Source organism: Muntiacus reevesi, chromosome 5 (genome assembly GCF_963930625.1).
Source record: "Muntiacus reevesi chromosome 5, mMunRee1.1, whole genome shotgun sequence".
NCBI classification, from domain to species: Eukaryota; Metazoa; Chordata; class Mammalia; order Artiodactyla; family Cervidae; genus Muntiacus; species Muntiacus reevesi.
The window spans coordinates 36,669,228-36,688,016 of record NC_089253.1 but is presented as its reverse complement, the minus strand read 5'-3'; the positions used below and the strand labels follow the sequence as shown (position 1 = coordinate 36,688,016).

The 18,789-nt window shown below is 41.3% G+C and overlaps 1 pseudogene; it reads right to left on the bottom strand.

Annotated features, from left to right (window-relative positions):
- Window positions 1–637: 637 nt before the first annotated feature.
- Window positions 638–10,214, bottom strand: LOC136169278 (solute carrier family 25 member 3 pseudogene; annotated as a pseudogene).
- Window positions 10,215–18,789: the final 8,575 nt, after the last annotated feature.

Here is an 18,789-nt window from a genome sequence, read left to right as displayed (position 1 = left end):
TTATATCCAGGTGGCCTGATAATCTTATCAAGTAGGAAGGCCTACTCTCGCCTCACATTCCCCCCTGTCTGTTGTTCAAGTAGAGGAATCTTCCTCTTTTCTATCTTGGGCCACTGACACCATAAGTGGGCCTAGGAGGGTGGAAATTAAGGTAGTCAAGGTTGTAATACACACGGGGGGGTGTCTTCCATACAGAATCTCAAAAGGGGTAAGATTCAGCTTAAAGAGTGCAAAGGGAAGGAGGGTCACCCAGTCCACGCCAGTCTCTATTGCCAACTTTGTCAAAGTTTCTTTTAGGGTCCATTTCGTCCCCAGAGCTTGGGCCAGCCCTTGTACAATCTGGGTCACAAAGACAGGTCCGTTATCAGAGCCCATAGTCACTGGCAGCCCATACCTAGGCACTATCTCCTCTAAGATCTCCCTTAGCGGGGAAGGCTTCCACTCACCCCGAGAAGGTATCTACCAGAACCAACATATAGCGATACCCGTACTTGCCTGGCCTTACCTCAGTGAAATCTACCTCCCAGTGTTTCCCTGGCTCTTTCCCTTGGTACCTCATTCCCGTGTGCTGCTTTTTCCCTGTCCTCATCAGCTGGCACGCTTTGCAAGCCTGGATTATCTCTCGTCCAGTTGCATTTTCCTCAAACACTGATCAACACGCAGATTCAGTCCATATTTGCTTTCATTTATCTACTGAGTGTACCCAAGCTTCTTCTTCAGACACTCTGGCATCTCAGGGGGAGGAGGGCGAGGGAGCCTGAAGTAGACCTTCACAGAATCATAGATAAACCACTGTAGTGCAGTCAGAGTGCCGATCATGATGATGTGGGCAAAGAGTCCCTTCCATCAACACAGACACCACGGAATCAGCAAGGTGGGAAACAATGGCACAGAAGACTCCAGCTATGTACAACCAACTGCTCTGGCTTTGAACATTCACTTCAGGGCTTGGGAACCACAAACTTGTTCAAAGCAAGCAAACTTATCCAAAGAGGAGCAACCCCCTTGTAGAAGGCCTTTAAGCCTTCTTCCTTATACATTTTGGGAGCTGCATCCCTCAGAGTGTTAGCATAACCTGGTTGGGTTTGAATTCGAACCTTAGCAGCTTCCATAGGAGCCAGAGCAATGTCAGCAAAGAATTCAGCACTGCCAGAGGCAGTCAAATACAGTGATGTGTACCACAGATAGGCATTCTCCTCTCCAAGCATGTTGCTGTACAAAACCTTGAAGACTTCATAAAAGCTAAACTTGCAGAGCCCCTGCAGGGAGTAGCCAATGAAGGTCGGGGCCCATCCTTTGGCCAAACCACGGAAAACGTCCTCTTTGAGTGTAACTGAAAATCCATTAAAAATGCCCTTGTACTTCTGTGTGTCCACCTGCATACGGCATTTCACTAAATCCAGAGGAACTACAGCAGTGTATGTCAGACCACAACTTAAGACCCCACCAAAGCCACACAGTGCATAAAACTTCACAGAGCCATATTCACAACTGTACTCTTCTACCACAGTGGCTCCCGCTTTCCTTTGCCCATATTTTATATAGCTGCTCCCATCTGTGAACCATACTAGCTCACTGTTGTCTAGGGGTGCATCAGTTAAGTCTTTTCGTGCCGCCAGGGCCTCAGCCAGTATCTCGCTGCAATCATGGAGCTACAAACAGCTGGAATGGCTTATTTGGGCTAGGCAGGGCAAGGGCTGGGGCTTCTAGTAGGGCCCGTCTGAGTGTCTGGAAAGCCTGTTTCATTGGCTCAGTCCAAGTCGAGTTTGGGGTCTCTTTACTTCCCTTATACAAGGGCCGGGCCTTCTCAGCAAACCCCATGATCCACAGTCTGCAATATCCAACAGTCCCCAGAAACTCTCTCACCTGGTGGGAGGTCTTGGGCTCTGGTATCTGCAATATCATTTCCTTCATGGCCTGGGTTAGCCACCTTTGCCCCTGCCTGATCTTATACCCAAAACAGGTGACCTCTTGCCGGACTATTTGTGTAGCAGAAGGACCTCTGGGTGGCAAGTAACTTTCTGGGTCTGATCTCTACCATAGAGAGGTACAAAGCCTACATTTGACAGGCTAATAGGAAAACATTCCAGATTTTCAGGGTCCCCACACCTCAGATCTAACATGTAATCTTCAGCAGAATTTTCCAGTTCCTCATGACTGCAATTATCCAACATATACCCAGGACTCGGGGAGGGGTGCCGAGTCTTGACTCCCCTAGTCACTGTCAAGTGAAAGCTAATTGGTCCTATTTGGCAAACAGCGGTCAATGTTAAGCGAAAGCTCATTGGTTGTATCCAGGTGGCCTGATAATCTTACCAGGTAGGAAGGCCTACTCTCGCCTCACAGGGCCATGGGTTGTAACTGTCTGGTGATGTTCCTGGATCCTGGGCTCAGTCCTGGGAGTGGTCGACCACTTGGCACACAGCTGCTCTGACACCGAGGACCTTAGAGACCTTGCCCACGGGAACTTACCACCACTCGGGTTTTGAGAGACAAGATCAGGTCGTTATAAGTCAGAAGTTACCAACGGGGAAGCTTGTACATTCTTCAGCAAAAACCCAAATTAGTCTGATGAACTCTCTCTCCTAAATAACACTGGGAACAAGCTATGCCAAGGCTTGTAGATTAATTTTGTAGTATTTTAAATACTATTTCAAGTAGGTCATCTTTTGGATGACCGGCCATTTGTTCTCTGACTTGGGAGGAAACTCACCTTCAGAGTGGAATCAGCAGGCCTCTGGGGGTGGCTATCTCCCTGTGACTCCTTGGCAGTGAGTACAGCTCTATCCCCTCCACATCTGGAGTAAAATTTCCAGCGGGAAGGACGTGACCTCCAAGTTTAACCAGAAGACTCAGGTAGGTCTGGCCCTCTGTTAGGTGCAATTCTTTCCCAAGGAATTCTTCCTATCCTCCTGGGTCTTGTGAAAGCTGCCCACCTCCTGGTTACTGGCTTCTGATTTCCTCCTCCCTTCACTTGCAGATATATATGGATTCCACTTGTGGCTCACTCCTTACTCTGGTCCAATCCCTCTCCTGAAGATGGCACTAAAGAAGAGAAAACCAAGGAGGTGTCTGCCCAGTTTATTCCTTCTTAGAATGTCCGTGTTCCTTCTGCTTCCAGATCCTGTCTTGAAACAACATCTCAAATTAGATGACTCAGATTAGCAGAGAAATGGTGATGCAGATGGTGGGGAGGAGCAGTGGGGAGGGGCAGGGGAGAAGGCCGGTAATTTCTCACGTGTGGGGTACAGTTTTCAAATGACAAGTGATGAGTTGGAGTAAGGAGCATGTGGTCCTCCAATCACTCATTCATTGGGAACCTGCCTCAATTTGTTATCTTCGGCTCCTCCGTGTATCATTAAGACAGAAATTTCAAAATGGACCTTCTGTAAACTTCTTACTACTAAATGATTTCACACATAACAAGTATAAGAAGGAAGTGTCATGAACAACATACTTCATCATGTGACATCTATAACTACAAAACTAACCTCTTAGTCCCACAGGTTGTCATAGACTGGAAACTATGCAACATCACGGTGGTGGACTTCCCAGTAAAGACATTTTTGACTTGCATCCAGCATTTCTCTTGCTATGTTCACACATGTGGTGGGGGAAGGGAAGGAGGAAGAGCGAGAATAAGAAAGAAAAAGAGGGAGAGGCTAATCCCATCATGAGGGACTACCATTAAAACCCAATATCAACTGGCATACCTCCCAAAGACCCTATTTCCTAAGTCCATCACATTGGGAGTCAAGGATGGACAGAATTCAATCAATAACAGCTGTGCAGATCTGTTTTTAAATCAAGACAGACCCACATTTCATTCCCTCTTTTACTCTGTATCCATTTTTACTGAAGTATTTTAGGGACCAGATGAACATTTCACAAAATAAGCATAATGAGTATTTGGGATAAAATCATAGGATGTGAAAAAATTGCTCTTTTCATCCCAATGAAGTGAACATCTTATATCCAGTCCATATGCAAATTTCCTGATTCTCACAAAGCAGTTGTCTTTTCAAAGTTTATTGAAAAAATGTACTCATTTTTTGCACTTGGTTGTTCTCTTTAAGACAAAATAACTGCTCCTCTTCCTATTTTAATGCCATTTAAATGTTCAGAAACTGGGAGGAAGTAGGGTGGTTTGTCTTATAGAATGTCCCACTATTGAGTTTAGAGCAGGAGTCCACAATACCAGCACAGTGGGACAGGACCAGTACCAGTCCTTGTTCTACTAGGAAACAGACCTCCACAACAGGACATGAGCTGAAGGTCAGTGAGTGAGGCTTCATCTGTATTATAGCTGATCCCCATCACTCTCACATCACCCCCAGAAGGGACAGTATAGTTTGTTTTCCTGGAACTGTTTTTAGTTACATAACATATGCTTAATAGAAACAAAAATAGCATACATATTGATGATTATTTCCTTTCTCAGTGCTCAGAATTCTGAGTTGGTGCCCTAGCAGTTTATCACAGTGACAAATTAGATGTTGCCTTTTAACATTTGGACACATTCAACCAGCTTAAAATTAATAGCAGAACACTCTGATCATGGGATTCAGCCCCATCCTTCAAGGCAAATAGAAGGAGAAAAGGTGGAAGCAGTGACAGATTTCTTCATCTTATCATCTAAAGCCACTGTGGATGGTGAATGCAGCCATGAAATCAGAAGAAGTTTGCTTCTGGCAGGAAAGCTATGACAAACATAAAGAGTTGATTGAGAAGCAGAAACATCACTCTGCCCAACAATCTTGTAGATGGTTGACCTTTTCATTTCGATTCCTAAAATTTCTGTCCAGTCCCCACTGGTCTTTGAAGTCCCTCAGGTTCTTGTCATTCAAGATTCCCAAGATTATTTTGTGCATTTCTTGACCCAGTCCTGAAATCAGCCATCATTTGAAGATCATCTGATGGGAAATGGCTTTAGAAGCTACAGGTCAGACCTCAGAACACTCACTGTTATCAAGTTATCTTTCTTCTAGGATTTACAGTGTTCACAGGAGGAAGTATATATTTTCCTTAGAAAATAAAATAAAACGGAATATATTCAGTTGGTACAAACTTATGCTTTCAGTTCAAGATTTAAGAGAGCAGGGTTTTAATTAAACTTCTTTATGTTATATATGAACCTCTTTTTCTAGTCAGTGAAAGGCTTATATCAGAACATTATTGTCTTGATATTAGCGATTTACACACATATGAATCTGTCACAATAACAGAAACAATATCAGGAAGAATAAGTTGTTGAATTATTGTGAGCCACAGCTACGATGGTGGTGCAGAAGTGTGGCAGATGCCAGGGCAGTACAAAAGCACGTTGGGGAGGAACTTCCCCACATCCAAGGTCAGGGGTGGCAGCAGAAAAGAGCTACCCTACTCCCAAGGTAAGGAGCAGTGGCTGCACTTTGCTGGAGCCGACGTGAGGACAGACCCCACGTCCAAGGTAAGAGAAAACCAAGTAACATGGTAGGCACTGAGAGAGGGCATCAGAGGGCTGACATACTGAAACCACAATCACAGACAACTAGCCAATCTGTCACATCAACCACAGACTTGTCTAACTCAATGAAACTAAGCCATGATGTGTGCGGCAATCCAAAACAGACGGGTCATGGTGGAGAGGTCTGACAGAATGTGGTCCACTGTAGAAGGGAATGGCAAAGCTATTCAGTATTCTTGCCTTGAGAACCCCAACAGCACTATGATAAGGGAAAAAGAAAGGACAGTGAAAGATAAACACCCCAGGGTGTTAGGTGCCCAAAATACTACTGGAAATCAGGGGAGACATAACTCCAGAAAGTATTAGGGGATGGAGCCACAGCAAATACAACACACAATTGTGGATGGGACTGGTGATAGAGGGAAGATTCAATGCTGTAGAGAGGAATATTGCATAGGAACCTGGATTGTTAAGTCCATGAATCAAGGCAAATTGGAATTGGTCAAACAGGAGATGACAAGGGTGTACATCAACATTCTAGGAATCAGCGAACTAAGATGGACTGGAATGGGTGAATCTCACTCAGATGACCACTATATCTACTACTGTGGGCAGGAATCTCTTAGAAGAAATGGAGTAGCTATCATTGTCAACAAAAGAGTCCGAAATGCAGTACTTGGATGCAATCTCAACAATGATAGAATGATCTCTGTTTGTTTCCAAGGCAAACCACTCGATATCACAGTAATCCAAGTCTATGCTCTGACCAATAATGCTGAAGATGCTGAAGCTGAACAGTTCTATGAAGACCTACGAGACCTTCTAATACTAACACCTCAAAAAAATGTCATTTTCCTTATACGGGACTGGAATGCAAACGTGGGACATCAAGAAACACCTGAAGTAACACGCACATTTGGCCTTGAAGTACAGAAGGAAGCAGGGCAAAGGCTAGTACATTTCTGCCAAGAGAATGCACTGGTCATAGCAAACACCCTCTTGCAGCAACACAAGGGAAGACTCTACACATGGACATCACCAGATGGTCGACCCTGAAATCAGATTGGTTATATTCTTTGCAGCCAAAGATGGAGAAGCTCTATACAATCAGCAAAGACAACACCGGGAGCTGACTGTGGCTCAGATCATGTACCCCTTATTGCCAAATTCAGACTAAAATTGAAGAAAGTGGTAAAAACCAATAGACCATTCAGGTATGACCCAAATCCAATCCCTTATGACTATATATTGGAAGTGAGGAATAGATTTAAGGGACTAGATATAACAGACAGACTGCCTGATGAACTATGGACAGAGGTTCATGACATTGTATATGAGACAGGAATCAAGATTATCCCCAAGAAAAAGAAATACAAAAAAGAAAAATGGCTGTCTAAGGAGGCCTTACAGATAGCTGTGAAAAGAAGGGAAGCAATAAGAAAAGGAGAAAAGGAAAGATATTCCCATTTGAATGCAGAGTTGGAAAGAATAGCAAGGAGAGATAAGAAAGCCTTCCTTAGCTATCAATGCAAAGAAATAGAGGAAAGCAATAGAATGGCAAAGACGAGAGATCACTTCAAGAAAACTAGAGATACCAAGGGAATATTTCATGCAAAGATGAGCTCAAAAAAGGACAGAAATGATATGGCCCTAACAGAAGCAGAAGATATTGAGAAGAGGTGGCAAGAATGCACAGAAGAACTGCACAAAAAGATCTTCATGACCCAGGTAATCAGGATGGTGTGATCACTCACCTAGAGCCAGATATCCTGAAATGTGAAGCAAAATGGGCCTTAGAAAGCATCACTATGAACAAAGCTAGTGGAGGTGATGGAATTCCAGGTGAGCTATTTCAAATCCTGAAGGATTATCCTGCTATAGTGTTGCACTCAATATGACAGCAATTTTAGAAAACTCAGCAGTGGCCACAGGACTGGAAAAGGTTAGTTTTCATTCCAATCGCAAAGGAAGGCAATCACACAGAATGTTCAAACTACCACACAATTGCACTCATATCGCCCGCTAGTAAAGTAATTCTCAAAATTTTCAAAGCCAGGCTTCAGCAATACGTGAACTGTGAACTTCCAGATGTTCAAGCTGGTTTTACAAAAGGCAGAGGAACCAGAGATCATATGCCAACATCCAATGGATCATCAAAAAAGCAAGAGAATTCTAGAAAAACACATATTTCTGTTTTACTGACTATGCCAAAGCCTTTGACTCTGTGGACCACAATAAAAATGTGGAAAATTCTGAACGTGATGGGAATACCAGACCACCTAACTTGCCTCTTGAGAAACCTGTATGCAGGTCAGGAAGCAGCAGTGAGAACTGAACATGGTAAAACAGACTGGTTCCAAAGAAGAAAGGAGTACATCAAGGCTGTATATTGTCACCCTTCTTACTTAACTTACATGCAGAGTGCATCATGAAAACGCTGGGCTGGATGAAGTACAGCCTGGATTCAAGATTGCCAAGAGAAATATCAATAACCTCAGATGTGCAGATGACCCAACCCTTATGGCAGAAAGTGAGGAAGAACTAAAGTACCTCTTAATAAAGGTGAAAGAAGACGGTGAAAATCTTGTCCTAAAGCTCAATATTTAGAAAATTAACATCATGGTATCTGGTCCCATCACTTCATGGCAAATAGATCGGGAAACAGTGGAGACAGTGGTTGACTTTATTTTTATGGGCTCCAATATGACTGCAGATGGTAATAGGAGCCATGAAATTAAAAGACACTTACACCTTGGAAGGAAAGTTGTGCACAACCTAGTCAGCATATTGAAAAGCAGAGAAATTACTGCCACCAAAGGTCCATCGAGTCAAGGCTATGGTTTTTCCAGTGGCCATGTATGGATGTAGAGTTGGACTATAAAGAAAGCTGAGACCCGAAGAATTGATGCTTTTGAACCGTGGTGTTGGAGAAGACTCTTGAGCGTCCCTTGGACTGCAAGGAGATCCAACCAGTCTATCTTAAAGGAAATCAGTCCTGAATGTTCACTGGAAAGACTGGTACTGAGGCTGAAACTCCAATACTCTGGCCACCTGATGCGAAGAGGTGACTCATTTGAAAAGAGCCTGATGTTGGGAAAGATTGAGGGCAGGAGGAGAAGGGGATGATAGAGGATGAGATAGTTGGATGGCATCACTGACTCAATGGACATGAGTTTGTGTGGACTCCACTAGTTGGTAATGGAGAGGGAGTCCTTGCGAGCTGCAGTACATGGGCTCACAAACATCTGGACACGACTGAGTGACTGAACTGAACTTAATTTGTTGAATATAGTTTCAGATTTCTTTCCTCTTTCTTCTTTTGGTTTTCTTTGTCTTTGTTTGTGATGGGCAGTATATTTGTTTTTCCTTAGAAGATATTCCACTCTGAATGTACTCAGAAGCCTGAATTTTAAAGCCACATAAGTAACATGTTTTTATAGGGATCTAGTCACCAAATTGTTGCAATTAGATTTATTAGTGTTTGTTCTCAATTTGTTCAGTTCAGTTCAGTCCTTCAGTCATATCAGTCTCTTTGCAACGCCATGGACTGCAGCATGCCAGGCTTCCCTATCCATCACCAACTCCTGGAGATGCTGAAGTTCATGTCCATTGAGTTGGTGATGCCATCCAACCATCTCATCCTCTGTCTTCCCCTTCTCCTCCTGCCTTCAATCTTTCTTTACATCAGGGTCTTTTCCAATGAGTCAGTTCTTCCCAACAGGTGGGCGAATAATTGGAGCTTCAACTTCAGCATCAGTCCTTCCAGTGAACATGCTGGACTGATTTCCTTTAGGATGGACTGATTTGATCTCCTTGCAGCCCAAGGGAATCTCAAAAGTCTTTTCCAGGGGAGGAGCTAAGATAGCACAAGAATAGGACGGGGAGATCACTTTCTCCCCTACAAATTCATCAGAAGATCATTTGAATGCTGAGCAAACTCTACAAAAGAACTTCTGATCACTAGCAAAGGGCATCAGACAGCCAGAAAAGCAGCCCATTGTCTTCGAAAGGAGGTAGGACAAAATATAAAATATAAAAAGAGAAACAATAGAGTAGGAAATGGAGATCCCTCCCGGGAAGGGAGACAATAAAGGAAGTTTCCAAACACCAGGAAACCCTCTCACTCGTGGGTCTGGGGTAAGTTTTTGAATCTCGGAAAGCATCCTAACTGGGAGGAAAAGTAAATAAAACTCACAGATTACATGCCTAAAAACAACACCCAGCACAAAAGTACCCCAGACACTCTCATCTGCCACCGGCAAGTGGGGACTGATCAGAGAGGACTGGGCGGCGGCATTGCTTAGGGTAAGGACTGGGCCTGAATGCCCTGAGGGCAACTTGAGGAAGCTAACAAGAGATAGCAACTTAAACTGTGGGATAGCAAGAGAGAGAGAATTAACCTGGGAAAAGCCCTAAACTTAGACACTACTCACCTGTTCCCACAACAAAAGACTGAGTGAATACCAGAGAAGGGCTAGCCGGCTGCAGATCAGCCCATACTCCACCAGAGGCAGGAGGCAGGAGGAAGGGGAAAGGGCAAACTCAGCCCCGGAGATGGCATCCCCTACCAAATCGCAGATTCCAGTCTCTAACCAAAAACTTCCTGAGATTCTGGATGGTTGACATCTGCTGGGAGGGTCGCAGCCAGAAATCAGCTCCCCAGAAGAGACACAAGGCACACCTTACCAGCGTGCCCGAAAAGTAAGGCTGGGACCACAGAGGGAATAAGGCACGCTGCACCCGGGTAGAGTGAGCTCATCAATTTCATGGTTGTCTGAGCTGCTCGGACAAGGAAGACAGAAAACGCAGGCCCAATCAAGTCTGGGCCTTTGTGGATTATCCAAGAACCTGAACTTGAGTGGCTTAGGCCTGGGAAGTGCACATAACTCAGGGCCGTTCCCTGAAGAGCAGACTGGAGCCTGGGCAGTGTAGACGGGGAAAGCACACATGTCGTGAGCAGGTGCAAACCCAGTGTGGCCGGAACACTGCGAGTACTCCCCACACACGCCAGTGACATTTGTCTGCAGTGCCCCTCCCGCCCCACAGCACCACTGAACTAGTGAACCTAAACAAGAGACCACCTCCGCCCACTTGTGTCAGGGCAGAAATTCGACACTGAAGAGACCCGCAAACAGAAGCCAAATGAACAAAGGGAACTGCCTCAGAAGTGACGGGTGCAGTGGATTAAACTCCCTGTAGTTAACACTGATTACACTGAAAGGAGCCTATAGATATTGAGCAGTGTAAGCTTGAACAAGGAGCTATCCGAAACTGAACTTAACCCACATTGCTGTAACAAGTCCAGAGAAATTCCTAGATATATTTTAACTATTATTATTTTTTTTAATTAAATTTTTTTCTTTCTTTTTTTAAAAGTCCTCCATTGCTCCTCAATTTTCATTTTTATTAGCCACTATAACCTGGCAAATAAATAAATAAATAAATAAAAAGGACACTATTTTTAATGTGAACTTCATATATATTCATTAAATCTTTTGTTTTTGTTTTTTTAATATTATATTTTAATAGTCTAACCTCTACTCCAAATTTTTAATCTTTGTTTATCAGTATTTGATATAAATTTTAGACATTTAAGAACCCAATTTTCAATACCCATTTTTACTCAGGATTGTGATTACTGGTTTGATCACTCTCTCCCCCTTTTAACTCTCCTTTTTCTGCCCCACATCACCTCTTTTTTCTCCCTCCCCCCTTCTCTTCTCAATCCAATTCTGTGAATCTCTGTGGGTGTTCTGGACTGTGAAGAACACTTAGGGAACAAAGAACTGCCTAGATCTGTCTCTCTTCTCTTGAATCCACTCTTTTTTCCTCCTGTTCACCTCTATCTCCTTCCTCCCTCTCCTTTTCTTCACATAACTCTGTGAACCTCTCTGGGTGTCTCTCACTGTGGAGAACCCTTTCACCGATAACCTAGAAGTTTTATTATCAGTGCTGTATGGATGGAGAAGTCTTGAGGCTACTGGAAGAATAAGACTGAAATCCAGAGGCAAGAGGCTTAAGTCCAAAACCTAGAACACCACAGAACTCCTGACTACAGGGAACATTAATTAATAAGAGATCATCCAAAAGCCTCCATACATACACTGAAACCAACACCACTCAAGAGCCAATACGTTCCAGAGCAAGACATACCACACAAATTCTCCGGCAAAGAAGGAACACAGCCATTAGCAGCAATATACAGGCTGCCCAAAGTCACACCAAACCCATAGACCCATCTCAAAACTCACTACTGGACACTCCATTGCACTCCAGAGAGAAGAAATCCAGGTCAACTCACCAGAACACCAACGCAAGCTTTCCTAACTGGCAAACCTCGACAAGCCAAACATCCAGCCCCACCCACTGGGAGAAACCTCCACAATAAAAAGGAACCACAGACTACCAGAATACAGAAAAGCAACCCAAACACAGCTTTCTAAATAAGATGAAAAGACAGAGAACTACCCAGCAGGTAAAGGAACATGAAAAATGCCCACCAAGCCAAACAAAACAGGAGGAGAAGGGGAACCTATCTGAAAAAGAATTTAGAATAATAATAATAATGATGATCCAAAATCTTGAAAACAAAATAGAGTTACAGATAAATAGCATGGACACAAGGATTGAAAAGACGCAAGAAATGTTTAACAAGGACTTAGAAAAAATAAAAAAGAGTCCATTAAAAATGAATAATGCAATGCTGCTGCTGCTTCTATGTCACATCAATCGTGTCCAACCCTGTGCAACCCCATAGATAGCAGCCCAACACACTCCCCCGTCGCCTGGATTCTCAAGGCAAGAACACTGGAGTGGGTTGCTATTTTCTTATCCAATGTGTGAAAGTGAAAAGTAAAAGTGAAGTCGTTCAGTCATGTCTAACTCATAGCAACTCCAGGGACTGCACCCTACCAGGCTTCTCTGCCCATGGGATTTTCCAGGCAATAGTACTGGAGTGGGGTGCCATTGGCTTCTCCTGAATAATGCAATGAATGAGATCAAAAAAAACTCTGGTGTGAGTCAACAGGAGAATAACGCAGGCAGAAGATAGGATAACTGAGGTAAAAGATAAAATGGTGGAAATTAATGAAGCAGAGAGGAAGAAAGAAAAAATAATTAAAGAAAAAGAATTAAAAAAAAAGAATGAGGACATCCTCAGGGACCTCTGGGGCAATGAGAAACGCCACAACATTCGAATTATAAGAGTCCCAGAAGAAGAAGACAAAAAGAAAGGCTATGAGAAAATACTCAAGGGGATAATAGGTGAAAATTTCCCCAAAATGGGGAAAGAAATAGTGACACAAGTTCAAGAAGCCCAGAGAGTCCCAAACAGGATAACCCCATGGCGAAACACCCCAAGACACATATTAATCAAATTAATAAAGATCAAACACAAAGAACAAATATTAAAAGCAGCAAGGGAGAAACAACAAAGAACACACAAAGGGATTCCCATAAGGATAACAGCTGATTGTTCAATAGAAACCCTTCAGACCAGAAGGGAATGGCAGGACATACTTAAAGTAATGAAAGAGAATAACCTACAACCTAGATTACTGTACCCAGCAAGGATATCATTCAGATATGAAGGAGAATTCAAGAGCTTTACAGACAAGCAAAGTTGAGAGAATTCAGCACCACCAAACCAACTCTTCAACAAATACTGAAGGATCTTCTCTAGACAGGAAACACAGAAAAGTTGTATGAACCCGAACCTAAAACAACAAAGCAAATGGCAACGGGATCATTCTTATCAATATTTGCCTTAAATGTAAATGGGTTGAATGCCCCAACCAAAAGACAAAGACTGACTGAAGGAATACAAAAGCAAGGCCCCTATATATCCTGTCTAAACAGACCCACCTCAATACAAGGGACACATACAGACTGAAAGTGAAGGGCTGGAAAAAAATATTTCACGCAAACGGAGACCAAAAGAAAGAATGGTCGAAATAATCATATCAGATAAAATCGACTTTAAAATAAAGGTTGTGAAAAGAGACAAAGACGGACACTTCATAATGATCAAAGAATCAATCCAAGAAGATATAACAATTATAAATATATATGCACCCAAAATAGGAACACCACAATATGTAAGACAAATGCTAACAAGAATGAAAGGGAAATTAACAATAATACAATGATAATGGGAGATTTTAATAACCCACCCACACCTATGGATAGATCAACTAAACAGAAAATTAACAAGGAAACAAAACTTTAAAAGACACAATGGACCAGGTAGACTTAATTGGTATCTATAGGACATTTCACCCCAAAACAATCAATTTCACCTTTTTCTCGAATTCACACAGAACCATCTGCAGGATAGATCACATCCTAGGCCATAAATCTAGCCTTGGTAAATACAAAAAAAAAAAAAAAAAAAAAATTGAAACCATCCCAGTAATCCTTTCTGACCACAATGCAGTAAGATGAGATCTCAATTAAGGTGAAAAAAAATTATTAAAATAACCAACGTAAGGAGGCTAAATTACATGCCCCTGAATAACCAAGAAATTGAAGAAGAAATCAAAAAAGAAATAAAAATATGCATATAAATGAGTGAAAATGAAAACACAACAACCCAAAACCTATGGGACACTGTAAAAGCAGTGCTAAGGGGAAGGTTCAAAGCAATACAGGCTTACCTCAAGAAACAAGAAAAAAGTCAAGTAAATATCCTAACTCTACACCTAAAGCAACTAGAGAAGGAAGAAATGAAGAACGTCAGGGTTAGTAGAAGGAAAGAAATCTTAAAAATTAGGGCAGAAATAAATGCAAAAGAAACAAAAGAGACTATAGCAAAAATCAACAAAGCTGAAAGCTGGTTTTTTGAAAAGGTAAATAAAATGGACAAACCGTTAGCCAGACTCATCAAGAAACAAAGGGAGAAGAATAAAATTAACAAAACTAGAAATGAAAATGGAGAAATCACAACAGACAACACTGAAATACAAAGGATCGTAAGAGATTACTACCAGCAGCTCTATGCCAATACAATGAACAACTTGGAAGAAATGGACAAATTCTTAGAAAAGTATAACTTTCTAAAATGGAACTAGGAAGAAATAGATCTTAACAGACCGTCATAAGCACAAAAATCAAAACGGTAATCAGAAATCTTCCAGCAAACAAAAGCCCAGAACCAGATGGCTTCACAGCTAAATTCTACCAAGAATTTAGAGAAGAGCTAACACCTATCTTACTGAAACTCTTCCAGAAAATTGCAAAAGAAGGCAAACTTCCAAACTCATTCTATGAGGCCACCATCACCCTAATTCCAAAACCAGACAAAGATGCCACACAAAAAAAGAAAACTACAGGACAAGAACACTGATGATCACAGATGCAACAGTTCTTAACAAAATTCTAGCAAACAGAATCCAACAACATATTAAAAAGATCATACATCATGACCAACTGGGCTTTATCTCAGGGATGCAAGGATTCTTTAATATCCACAAATCAATCAATGTAATACACCACATTAACAAACTGAAAGATAAAAACAATGTGATTATCTCAATAGATGCAGAAAAAGCCTTTGACAACATTCAACATTCATTTTTGATAAAAACTCTCCAGAAAGCAGGACTAGAGGGAACATAGCTCAGCATAATAAAAGCTATATATGTCAAACCCACAGGAAACATTATCCTCAATGGTGAAAAATTGAAAGCATTTCCCTTAAAGTCAGGAACAAGACTAAGGTGCCCACTCTCACCAGTAATATTCAACATAGTTTTGGAAGTGTTGGCCATAGCAATCAGAGCAGAAAAAAAAAATAAAAGGAATCCAGATAGGAAAAGAAGAAGTAAAACTCTCACTGTTTGCAGATGATATGACACTCTACATAGAAAATCCTAAAGACTCTACCAGAAAATTACTAGAGCTAATCAATGAATACAGTAATGTTGCAGAATATAAAATTAAAACACAGAAATCCCTTGCATACCTATACACTAACAATGAAAAAAAAAAAAAACAGAAAGAGAAATTAAGGAAGCAATACCATTCACCATTGCAACAAAAAGAATAAAATACTTAGGAGTATATCTACCTAAAGAAATGAAAGACCTATATATAGAAAACTATAAAACACTGATGAAAGAAATCAAAGAGGACACAAATAGAAGGAGAAAAGTACCGGGTTCATGGATTGAAAGAATTAATATTGTCAAAATGACTATACTGCCCAAAGCAATCTATAGATTCAGTGCTACCCCTATCAAGCTACCAACAGTATTTGTCACAAAACTAGAAGAAATAATTTCATAATTTGTATGGAAATACAAAAAAAACACGAATAGTAAAAGCAATTCTGAGAAAGAAGAATGGAACTGGAGGAATCAACCTGCTTGACTTCAGACTATACTACAAAGTCACAGTCATTAAGAGAGTATGGTACTGGAACAGAGACAGAAATACAGATCGATGGAATAAAATAGAAAGCACGGAGATGAATCCACATACCTATGGACACCATATATTTGACAAAGGAGGCAAGGATAGACAATGGAAAAAAAGACTACCTCTTTAACAAATGGTGCTGGGAAAACTGCTCAACCACCTATAAAGAATGAAACTAAAACACCTCCCAACACCATAGACAAAAGTAAACTCAAAATGGATTAAAGATCTAAATATAAGACCAGAAACTATAAAACTCCTAGAGGAGAACATAAGCAAAACACTATCTGACATAAATCACAGCAGGATCCTCTATGACCCACCTCCCAGAATATTGGAAATAAAAGCAAAAATAAACAAATGGGACCTAATGAAACTTTAAAGCTTTTGCACAACAAAGGAAACAATATGCAAGGTGAAAAGACAGCATTTAGAATGGGAGAAAGTAATAGCAAAGGAAGCAACAGACAAAGGATTAATCTCAAAAATATATGAGCGATTTCTGCAGCTCAGTGCCAGAAAAATAAATGAAAAAATGGGCCAAACAACTAAACAGACATTTCTCCAAAGAAGACATATAGATGACTAACAAACACATGAAAAGATGTTCAACATCACTCATTACCAGAGAAATGCAAATCAAAACCACAATGAGGTAACATTACATGCCAGTCAGGATGGATGCTATCCAAAAGTCTACAAGCAATAAATGCTGGAGAGGCTGTGGAGAAAAGGGAAACCTCTTACACTGTTTGTGGGAATGCAAGCTAGTACAGCCGCTATGGAGAACAGTATGGAGATTTCTTAAAAAACTGGAAATAGAACTGCCATATGACCCAGCAATTCCACTTTTGGGGATACTCACTGAGGAAACCAGATCTGAAAGATACACCTTTGGTTTTTGGGGGGGTTTTTGTTTTGTTTTGTTTTTTATTTATTTTTTTTTATTAGTTGGAGGCTAATTACTTCACAACATTTCAGTGGGTTTTGTCATACATTGATATGAATCAGCCATAGAGTTACACGTATTCCCCATCCTGATCCTCCTTCCACCTCCCTCTCCACCCGATTCCTCTGGGTCTTCCCAGTGCACCAGGCCCGAGCACTTGACTCATGCATCCCACCTGGGCTGGTGATCTGTTTCACCATAGATAATATATATGCTGTTCTTTCAAAACATCCCACCCTCACCTTCTCCCACAGAGTTCAAAAGTCTGTTCTGTACTTCTGTGTCTCTTTTTCTGTTTTGCATATAGGGTTATCATTACCATCTTTCTAAATTCCATATATATGTGTTAGTATACTGTAATGTTCTTTATCTTTCTGGCTTACTTCACTCTGTATAATGGGCTCCAGTTTCATCCATTTCATTAGAATTGATTCAAATGAATTCCTTTTAATGGCTGAGTAATATTCCATGGTGTATATGTACCACAGCTTCCTTATCCATTCGTCTGCTGATGGGCATCTAGGTTGCTTCCATGTCCTGGCTATTATAAACAGTGCTGCGATGAACATTGTGATACACGTGTACCCCAATGTTCACCGAAACACTGTTTATAATAGCCAGGACATGGAAAAAACCTAGATTAGCAGATGAATGGATAAGGAAGCTATGGTACATATACACCATGGAATATTACTCAGCCATTAAAAAGAGTTCATTTGAAGCAGTTCTAATGAAATGGATGAAACTGGAGCCCATTATACAGAATGAAGTAAGCCAGAAAGATAAACACCAATACAGTATACTCACACATATATATGGAATTTAGAAAGATGGTAACGATAATCTTATATGAAAAACAGAAAAAGAGAAACAGATGTACAGAACAGACTCTTGGACTCTGTGGGAGAAGGCGAGGGTGGGATGTTTTGAGAGAACAGTATTGAAACATGTATATTATCAAGGGTAAAACAGATCACCATCCCAGGTGGGATGCATGAGGCAAGCGCTCTGGGCTGGTGCACTGTGAAGACCCAGAGCAAAGGGGTGGGGAGGGAGGTGGCAGGGGAGATCAGGATGTGAAATACATGTAAATCCATGCCTGATTCATGTAAATGTATGGCAAAACCCACTAGAATATTGTAAAGTAATTAGCCTCCAACTAATAAATATGAATGAAAATAAAACGTCTTCTCCAAGACCATAGTTCAAAGTGCATACACGTGTCATTTGTCAGTGAGGTCCTATTACCCCTGTTGGAATTTGACCAGCAAAACTGAATTTAAATAATATGCAAAAATGAGGATTAAGACCCAGTGACCCACCTACATACACCTGGCGACAGGAGAGGCTCCTGTTGTATTCAAGGGACAGGCATGGATAGATCTCAAGCTGATTAGGCCCTGGGAGTCATGGATGAGTCATTCAACACGATTGTCTTTACTATGGCTGCCACAGCTGATTTGTCTTCTTTGATTGGGAAGACCTTTCAAATTAGTTTTTTTGTATGTTTGCTTTGGCAGACAAAATGTTTCATGGTACAGACCCTATGGGAAAAATTATATCAGAAATATATCAGTGCATCTTCAGCAGTTAAATTTGTCGGTTTATATGTCCCCAATGATCTTTCTTTATAAATATAAAGGAAACAAACATGTTCAGTATGCACTCAGTCTCTTTGTAAATCAACCCACTTGAATTAAATTCCTCTCTGTCCCCACTGCTCTTCCAAGTCAAGGCTAGAAATAAAAATCTGCAGAAACTAAAGGCTGATTCCAGCACATCATTGTGGAGATTTCGTTCCCAATGTTTTTTTGGGGAAAAAAATTAGTTGCTAATATTAAAATCAGTAGATTGTGTGTAAATATCCAAACTTCTGATTCTCTTGAAAACATGGCCAACCAGCCTGCTGTCCAGCATGGTTAAAGTGGAGGAAAGACTGCCCCCACAGGTCAGGGTCCAGCATGGCCACCTAGTTGTA